Source organism: Physella acuta, unplaced genomic scaffold (assembly GCF_028476545.2).
Source record: "Physella acuta isolate Inbredline_101_S28 unplaced genomic scaffold, ASM2847654v3 ptg000781l, whole genome shotgun sequence".
Taxonomy (NCBI): Eukaryota; Metazoa; Mollusca; class Gastropoda; family Physidae; genus Physella; species Physella acuta.
The window spans coordinates 637,337-647,100 of NW_026732299.1; the positions used below are offsets into that span (position 1 = coordinate 637,337).

Below are 9,764 nucleotides of genomic sequence, written 5' to 3' on the forward strand. Positions count from 1 at the left end.
TCCGTCGGGTCCAGGGGATTTGTTGTCTTTTAACTGTCGTATTGTTTCTTCGATGTCCTTTATTGTGATAGGTTCATCCAGTTTTTCTCTGTCCGTGTCGTCTAGGCGGCGTGCGTTACACAGGTACTCGTCTTCCTTGTCTCCCCTTGTTTGCTCTTTCCTGTACAGCTTCGTGTAGTATTGGTGAAACGCCTGAGTGATTTTGCTTTCGTCTGTAGTCTCCTGGCCGTCCCTGTCCACGATACACTGAATGTTTTTGTTTTTCTGAGTGATTTGTTCGAGTATTATGTTGTGGTGTGTCGGGTCTTCTGTTCCTGCTATGTCCAACCTACTCCTCACTAAGGCTCCCTTGTATTTATATTTCCTAATTTCTTCCAGTTCGTCTTCGTACTTTGCCACTACATCTTCACCAGCATGGAATGATTTTAGTATGTGCAGGGTCTCTAAACATTCTTTCTCTTTATTCTGTCTCTCGCTCTTCAAATATGTTCCAATTCTAATGGATATTTCCTTGACTTCAATTTTGAAAGTTTCCCAAAGATCTATGAAATTAGTGCTTGGTTGAGTGGTTATGAATCTTGCTATCGTTTCCTTTATATTTGCGATGTATATAGGTTCTGTTAAAAGGGCGTTGTTTAGTTTCCAGTATGTGTTGCGTTGACGTGTGCTAACTGGTGAGTTTAACATCACCAGTGTCGCCTTGTGATCTGTGTACTGTAAAGTTCTTTTCAGGTGTACTACTTTCCTAATTGTGTTGTTTGTGTTGACATATACTCTGTCCAATCTTGAGTAACTTTTCCCTGACGGGCTACAGTATGTTGTCTCTATCTTATGTGGGTGTAGCTTCCTAAATGTGTCTACTAGATTGAACTGCTCTATTATTTTGTTTAATGACTGGATTTGTTCTCTGTCCTCTGCCATTCGTATTTCTTCTCTATCGTTTTGAACTATCAAGTCTTTCTTGTCTATCACTAGATTAAAATCCCCAGCCAGAATGATTGGCTTGTCCTTGTACTCTTTTTTCAGGGTACGTTTCAAATGCTTGTAGTAGAGCCTTTGTTCTAATTTGACCACGGGGGCGTATATGTTGACAATGGTGAACTGCGTGCTGTTGTCCCCGACTGTTATAATCACCAGTCTTCCATTCTCGTCGGTGTATGTTTGCAATGTCTTGTATTTGTCTGATGTTTTAATTATTGACGTTCCCTTGCAGTTCTCTCCTAAACTATGGTATGCTTCAGTTGTTTCTAAGCCTAAGCTACTTATAAATTTATCTGCCTTATACTTATTTTTAAAATTAGTTTCTTGTAGAAGGATGTAGTCTGTTTTGAAGGTGTTTATGAGTGATATTATTAGATCAGCTTTCTTTTTTGCCCCCTTGATGTTGATGGTTATCATTGTGAGTTGTCCTATATTAGTTTTATTCGTTGAACTAGCCATTCTTGTTGGTGTAAGGTCGCATGTATCTATCTAGTGGTCGGTTTTTTCCCCGTGTGTTGTTTTGGTGAGTCACCGCTGGGTCGCTTGCCTGTCTTCACCTTGTCATCAGCTGATGTGTGTTTTGGCCTGGCTGAGTGGTCCTTGGGGTTCATGGTTAGGGCTGCTTTCCCTTGCATGAACGCAGCGAACTGGCCGGTGTGTTTAGCGTTATCCGTTGTTTGACTCAGTGATGCCGTGGGTGTTTCTTGTGTCAATGGCGTTGTCGTGTCTTCTGTTGTATGTGTCATGGGTGTTGTCTTGGTTACTGCGGTCGCATATGAGGTGGTAGGCTTAAGGGGATCTTCTTCGGTCGAATCTTGTCTGTCCATCATTCTCACCTCCTCTACAGCTTTCCCATCAACGTATTTTTTGTCGTCCGTCAAGATGATGTCATCCCTTGATCTGATATCTTCTCTTCTGCATTGGCCTGGGTGATGTCTGCTGGTGTGGCATAGATGGCAGTTTTGCCTTCTGCCTCTAAACAGAAGCAACATGGTGTGGGTAAGATCTCCCATTACCACTTCAAGATAATGGGGTAGTTTCTCAACCGGCATCTTAGAGTTGATGATTACCGCCCATCTATCTCCTTTTCTGAGAGGTTTAACAGTAATCTGGGTGTTGGGGATGACGAAATTTTCTACTATTTTTGTAACCGTGTCTTCGGTAAACGTCGGTGGTACCCAGTGGAGTTCACCGTACAACACAGGCTTGTCCACGTGGGTAAACACCACTTGTGTTATGCCGTAGTCATTGGTGGTGAATTCCCGCATGTGGAGAGTGGTGTACACTTCCTGACTTTTAAGGGTGACGTACCACTCTGTGGGCCGTCCTAGATTGTAGACTTTTAAAATCTCATCAGGGTTTATTTTGGTGACAGCCTGAGTTACAATTTCGATAACTCTATCATCCACGTGGATGGTGCTTCCGGCTCTGAACTTTATTTCAACTTTTAAAGTTCTTGGAAGGTGTAGGCTGGTGGGTAGGCCAGGGATGGTAAGTTTAATGGTTGATGACATACTCACTGTGGTGTTTGAAATGTGTCACAGTTAAAACACAGAACACAGTCCACGAAATATAAATGAACACAAATCTTGAAACTAGGTCACGTTCAGTAAAAGGCGAAAGATTTACGCGTTGTGAAGAGAAACCAGAGTGTCTGTCTGGCGGAAAATTTTCCGGTCTGCCCTAAACCGGATCAGCTGAAATCGCATGGTTTTCGGCTGACAGCAATGTGCCTCTGAAAACAAAAAGAGTTCGCCGCGGAGACTGTGTTGGTCGTACTGAAGGCTAGGCTACATCGTTCAGAACTCAGACCTGTCCGGTGGACAACGTTTCCCTTCTCCGCGAGCGCATTCCACCCGTGGACAAACGCTTACAAACCAATCCGACGATGACAGAAGATTGTCTCCCTTTAATACCAATCCAACTTAGCTCCCATGTACCTTTGAAATTATGCGATGGCGGGCCGCCTAGCTTTCTTGAGACTAAACTGTTAGGGGAAGTACACGTCACCCAACTAACAAAAAATAAAATGACGCCATTGCTTTGAGGCGCGTGACCGACTGTTGTTCTGCCAGCAGTCTGAACTGTTGTTTGTTGGAATCGAAACGAGTGAGTTGTTTAAAAATAAATAAATAATAATAATAAAGTCTAGACAGAACAGTAGTTGGTTTTGATTTGGTTCTTCGGCACTGAACCTAGACGTATTTGAAATCTTTTTTGATTTATGTACTCACTAATTATGCATGGCCATCGGACAAGAGTTGTCCGGTTCCGTCCAAGGCCACGGAAAAACGTGCCAAAGGAAACGAAACCTCCCAACGGCAGGGTTCATTTTCTATCCCAGGGTTAAAAACAACAAATTATGTAGTCACCCACTCATGTTTACATTGGAAATATTCACCCTACAGCGTAGGGCGTGAAAAATAGTCTTCTAAGACTCATTATAATGCTCCTCTCCACGGAAATCTTTAGTAAAAGGCGAAAGATTTACTCGATGTGAAGAGAAACCAGAGTGTCTGTCTGGCGGAAAATTTTCCGGTCTGCCCTAAACCGGATCAGCTGAAATCGCATGGTTTTCGGCTGACAGCAATGTGCCTCTGAAAACAAAAAGAGTTCGCCGCGGAGACTGTGTTGGTCGTACTGAAGGCTAGGCTACATCGTTCAGAACTCAGACCTGTCCGGTGGACAACGTTTCCCTTCTCCGCGAGCGCATTCCACCCGTGGACAAACGCTTACAAACCAATCCGACGATGACAGAAGATTGTCTCCCTTTAATACCAATCCAACTTAGCTCCCATGTACCTTTGAAATTATGCGATGGCGGGCCGCCTAGCTTTCTTGAGACTAAACTGTTAGGGGAAGTACACGTCACCCAACTAACAAAAAATAAAATGACGCCATTGCTTTGAGGCGCGTGACCGACTGTTGTTCTGCCAGCAGTCTGAACTGTTGTTTGTTGGAATCGAAACGAGTGAGTTGTTTAAAAATAAATAAATAATAATAATAAAGTCTAGACAGAACAGTAGTTGGTTTTGATTTGGTTCTTCGGCACTGAACCTAGACGTATTTGAAATCTTTTTTGATTTATGTACTCACTAATTATGCATGGCCATCGGACAAGAGTTGTCCGGTTCCGTCCAAGGCCACGGAAAAACGTGCCAAAGGAAACGAAACCTCCCAACGGCAGGGTTCATTTTCTATCCCAGGGTTAAAAACAACAAATTATGTAGTCACCCACTCATGTTTACATTGGAAATATTCACCCTACAGCGTAGGGCGTGAAAAATAGTCTTCTAAGACTCATTATAATGCTCCTCTCCACGGAAATCTTTAGTTTTTTTTTTTTTTTTTTTATAAAAGTTTATTTCTGAAAATATTTACATCAACATCAGCATAACATTGTACACATATTTGTTATACAAGGACATCAGTTGCATACATTTCTACAAAAACGTGGACTTCAACATTCACACATATTTGTTCATACTCTCACAAAAAATTGTCTTTAGTGTTTTGTTGGTAAATCTTTTCTTGTCATACTTCGCCTTGTTTCTTGCTTGCCAGATAGTCTGTCTGTATGTCGCTAAGGCATAAATGTTTTTGTCTCTCTCTGCAGCCACGGGCTTTTTGGGTACTTTATTTAGAGTTATCGCCCCGTCGATAGTAAGGGCTTTATTATCTACCTTGATTTCTTCTTCTAGCGCCCGTTTAGCCATCTGTATTGTGGGACATGTTAGGAATAAATGGGTTTCTGTCTCTCTGATATCTTGTCCACACAGTACACAACCTGTGTTTCTCTTCTTATTAGCTGGCATAATTTGGTAGATCGGAGTCAAATTGAAGATCAATCTGTATGTGATCTCCCTAGCTTTGGGTGTGATGGATTTCCTATGAAGATTTCTAAAAGTCTCTGTTGTGTCTATATCGCTGTATATTTTGCACCATTGGATTCTGTTATGTAGTGGAGTGGCTAGTTTCTTTATCAGATGTGAGTAGGTCTTCCGTGTGTTTTCGTGTATGAATTTTTCGTTCCCTTTCAGGCTGGTTAGACATTCAATGTAGAAAGCGCTTAATTTCTCTCCTCCGAAATGCGGCGTGCTATTATTATGTTTGAGTATTTTGTTCAGTCTAAGTCCTAAATAGTAATGTGCTAGCGGATGATTTGGGGGGTCACTGACTATTCTGCCGACGTGTTTTATTCTGAGTGAGTTGATTTTGGTTTGGATATCATGTAGGTTTATCCCTCCTTGTAATTTATTTTGAATTAACGTGCAGTGGTTAATGGTTCTGACTGTGTTCTTAAAAATGAATTCTCTGATTTTTTGATTGATTCCTTGAATGGTGGCTTTAGGGACGGTTGATGTTGTGGCTACATATATCAACTTGGGTGTTATATATCTGTTAACGATGGCCGCTCGTCCGAAGATGGTAGTTGCGCTATTTTTATATTTGTTTAGTTTACTACTGATTTTGTCAGTCATCTTTTCCCAAGTTTCCTCGTGTTTTCTATGGGGATCGTTCTCAAAAATTATTCCGTAAATTTTCAGTCTGTCAGTCGCTTTCAAGTTCAAAGGGTAAGTTTGCTTCTCCTTCCATCGTCCTAAGCCCATGATTTGCGTCTTGTCTAAATTTATTTTCGTGCCGCTTGCTTGTCCGAAATCTTGGAAGTGGTTGATTACAGCTATTAGAGATTTTTCTGTCTGTAGGCTAAATGTCGTGTCGTCAGCGTAAGCAAAAAGTTTTCTGTTCTGCGTGTTTGGACAGTCAATTCCTCTAATCTGTGTGTCGAGCCTAATTTTTTCCAAAAGGGGTTCTAATGTCAGTATATATAACACAGGGGACAAAGGGCAGCCTTGTCTGACAGATTTTTGAATCTGGAACGGTCTTGTGATGCATCTGTTGATTTGAAGGTGACTAACAGCATTCCTGTAAATAATGTCGATCCATGTGCATATGTAATTCCCCAGATTATTGGCTTCTATTATTTTAAGTAAAAAGCTGTGAGACACTCTATCAAAAGCCTTCTCTTGGTCAAGGCTCAGTAAAAAGGCTTGTGCTTCTTTTTCATGTGTATATTGGATGAGGTCTCTAATGTAGTGCGTATGGTTTAAGATGTTCCTTCCTGTGATGCTGCATTGCTGGTCTGTGTGCACTATTTTGTGGAGATAAGGCTCTAACTTTCTGACTAACGTTTTTGTTAAAATCTTGTAATCTGTATTGAGTAGCGATATAGGTCTGTAGTTTTTCATCTGTTTTTCGTCAGTGTTTGGCTTGTGGATTAGGGTGATGAACGATCTGTTGAAGTTTTCGTGGCACATTTTCTTGTCTGTCATGTCGTTGAACGTGTTTAACAAAAGTTGCCCTATTTCTGCAGTGAAAGACTTGTAAAATTCTGCCGTTAATCCGTCGGGTCCAGGGGATTTGTTGTCTTTTAACTGTCGTATTGTTTCTTCGATGTCCTTTATTGTGATAGGTTCATCCAGTTTTTCTCTGTCCGTGTCGTCTAGGCGGCGTGCGTTACACAGGTACTCGTCTTCCTTGTCTCCCCTTGTTTGCTCTTTCCTGTACAGCTTCGTGTAGTATTGGTGAAACGCCTGAGTGATTTTGCTTTCGTCTGTAGTCTCCTGGCCGTCCCTGTCCACGATACACTGAATGTTTTTGTTTTTCTGAGTGATTTGTTCGAGTATTATGTTGTGGTGTGTCGGGTCTTCTGTTCCTGCTATGTCCAACCTACTCCTCACTAAGGCTCCCTTGTATTTATATTTCCTAATTTCTTCCAGTTCGTCTTCGTACTTTGCCACTACATCTTCACCAGCATGGAATGATTTTAGTATGTGCAGGGTCTCTAAACATTCTTTCTCTTTATTCTGTCTCTCGCTCTTCAAATATGTTCCAATTCTAATGGATATTTCCTTGACTTCAATTTTGAAAGTTTCCCAAAGATCTATGAAATTAGTGCTTGGTTGAGTGGTTATGAATCTTGCTATCGTTTCCTTTATATTTGCGATGTATATAGGTTCTGTTAAAAGGGCGTTGTTTAGTTTCCAGTATGTGTTGCGTTGACGTGTGCTAACTGGTGAGTTTAACATCACCAGTGTCGCCTTGTGATCTGTGTACTGTAAAGTTCTTTTCAGGTGTACTACTTTCCTAATTGTGTTGTTTGTGTTGACATATACTCTGTCCAATCTTGAGTAACTTTTCCCTGACGGGCTACAGTATGTTGTCTCTATCTTATGTGGGTGTAGCTTCCTAAATGTGTCTACTAGATTGAACTGCTCTATTATTTTGTTTAATGACTGGATTTGTTCTCTGTCCTCTGCCATTCGTATTTCTTCTCTATCGTTTTGAACTATCAAGTCTTTCTTGTCTATCACTAGATTAAAATCCCCAGCCAGAATGATTGGCTTGTCCTTGTACTCTTTTTTCAGGGTACGTTTCAAATGCTTGTAGTAGAGCCTTTGTTCTAATTTGACCACGGGGGCGTATATGTTGACAATGGTGAACTGCGTGCTGTTGTCCCCGACTGTTATAATCACCAGTCTTCCATTCTCGTCGGTGTATGTTTGCAATGTCTTGTATTTGTCTGATGTTTTAATTATTGACGTTCCCTTGCAGTTCTCTCCTAAACTATGGTATGCTTCAGTTGTTTCTAAGCCTAAGCTACTTATAAATTTATCTGCCTTATACTTATTTTTAAAATTAGTTTCTTGTAGAAGGATGTAGTCTGTTTTGAAGGTGTTTATGAGTGATATTATTAGATCAGCTTTCTTTTTTGCCCCCTTGATGTTGATGGTTATCATTGTGAGTTGTCCTATATTAGTTTTATTCGTTGAACTAGCCATTCTTGTTGGTGTAAGGTCGCATGTATCTATCTAGTGGTCGGTTTTTTCCCCGTGTGTTGTTTTGGTGAGTCACCGCTGGGTCGCTTGCCTGTCTTCACCTTGTCATCAGCTGATGTGTGTTTTGGCCTGGCTGAGTGGTCCTTGGGGTTCATGGTTAGGGCTGCTTTCCCTTGCATGAACGCAGCGAACTGGCCGGTGTGTTTAGCGTTATCCGTTGTTTGACTCAGTGATGCCGTGGGTGTTTCTTGTGTCAATGGCGTTGTCGTGTCTTCTGTTGTATGTGTCATGGGTGTTGTCTTGGTTACTGCGGTCGCATATGAGGTGGTAGGCTTAAGGGGATCTTCTTCGGTCGAATCTTGTCTGTCCATCATTCTCACCTCCTCTACAGCTTTCCCATCAACGTATTTTTTGTCGTCCGTCAAGATGATGTCATCCCTTGATCTGATATCTTCTCTTCTGCATTGGCCTGGGTGATGTCTGCTGGTGTGGCATAGATGGCAGTTTTGCCTTCTGCCTCTAAACAGAAGCAACATGGTGTGGGTAAGATCTCCCATTACCACTTCAAGATAATGGGGTAGTTTCTCAACCGGCATCTTAGAGTTGATGATTACCGCCCATCTATCTCCTTTTCTGAGAGGTTTAACAGTAATCTGGGTGTTGGGGATGACGAAATTTTCTACTATTTTTGTAACCGTGTCTTCGGTAAACGTCGGTGGTACCCAGTGGAGTTCACCGTACAACACAGGCTTGTCCACGTGGGTAAACACCACTTGTGTTATGCCGTAGTCATTGGTGGTGAATTCCCGCATGTGGAGAGTGGTGTACACTTCCTGACTTTTAAGGGTGACGTACCACTCTGTGGGCCGTCCTAGATTGTAGACTTTTAAAATCTCATCAGGGTTTATTTTGGTGACAGCCTGAGTTACAATTTCGATAACTCTATCATCCACGTGGATGGTGCTTCCGGCTCTGAACTTTATTTCAACTTTTAAAGTTCTTGGAAGGTGTAGGCTGGTGGGTAGGCCAGGGATGGTAAGTTTAATGGTTGATGACATACTCACTGTGGTGTTTGAAATGTGTCACAGTTAAAACACAGAACACAGTCCACGAAATATAAATGAACACAAATCTTGAAACTAGGTCACGTTCAGTAAAAGGCGAAAGATTTACTCGATGTGAAGAGAAACCAGAGTGTCTGTCTGGCGGAAAATTTTCCGGTCTGCCCTAAACCGGATCAGCTGAAATCGCATGGTTTTCGGCTGACAGCAATGTGCCTCTGAAAACAAAAAGAGTTCGCCGCGGAGACTGTGTTGGTCGTACTGAAGGCTAGGCTACATCGTTCAGAACTCAGACCTGTCCGGTGGACAACGTTTCCCTTCTCCGCGAGCGCATTCCACCCGTGGACAAACGCTTACAAACCAATCCGACGATGACAGAAGATTGTCTCCCTTTAATACCAATCCAACTTAGCTCCCATGTACCTTTGAAATTATGCGATGGCGGGCCGCCTAGCTTTCTTGAGACTAAACTGTTAGGGGAAGTACACGTCACCCAACTAACAAAAAATAAAATGACGCCATTGCTTTGAGGCGCGTGACCGACTGTTGTCGTTCTGCCAGCAGTCTGAACTGTTGTTTGTTGGAATCGAAACGAGTGAGTTGTTTAAAAAAAAAATAATAATAATAATAAAGTCTAGACAGAACAGTAGTTGGTTTTGATTTGGTTCTTCGGCACTGAACCTAGACGTATTTGAAATCTTTTTTGATTTATGTACTCACTAATTATGCATGGCCATCGGACAAGAGTTGTCCGGTTCCGTCCAAGGCCACGGAAAAACGTGCCAAAGGAAACGAAACCTCCCAACGGCAGGGTTCATTTTCTATCCCAGGGTTAAAAAAAACAAATGATGTAGTCACCCACTCATGTTTACATTGGAAATAT

General features: G+C 41.9%; 1 non-coding gene across 1 annotated transcript; it reads right to left on the minus strand.

The window, feature by feature from the left end:
• Nucleotides 1-3,378: 3,378 nt before the first annotated feature.
• LOC131950861 (U5 spliceosomal RNA) lies at nucleotides 3,379-3,497 on the minus strand. The gene has a single exon (XR_009388357.1). It is a non-coding gene; the product is annotated as a U5 spliceosomal RNA (small nuclear RNA).
• Nucleotides 3,498-9,764: the final 6,267 nt, after the last annotated feature.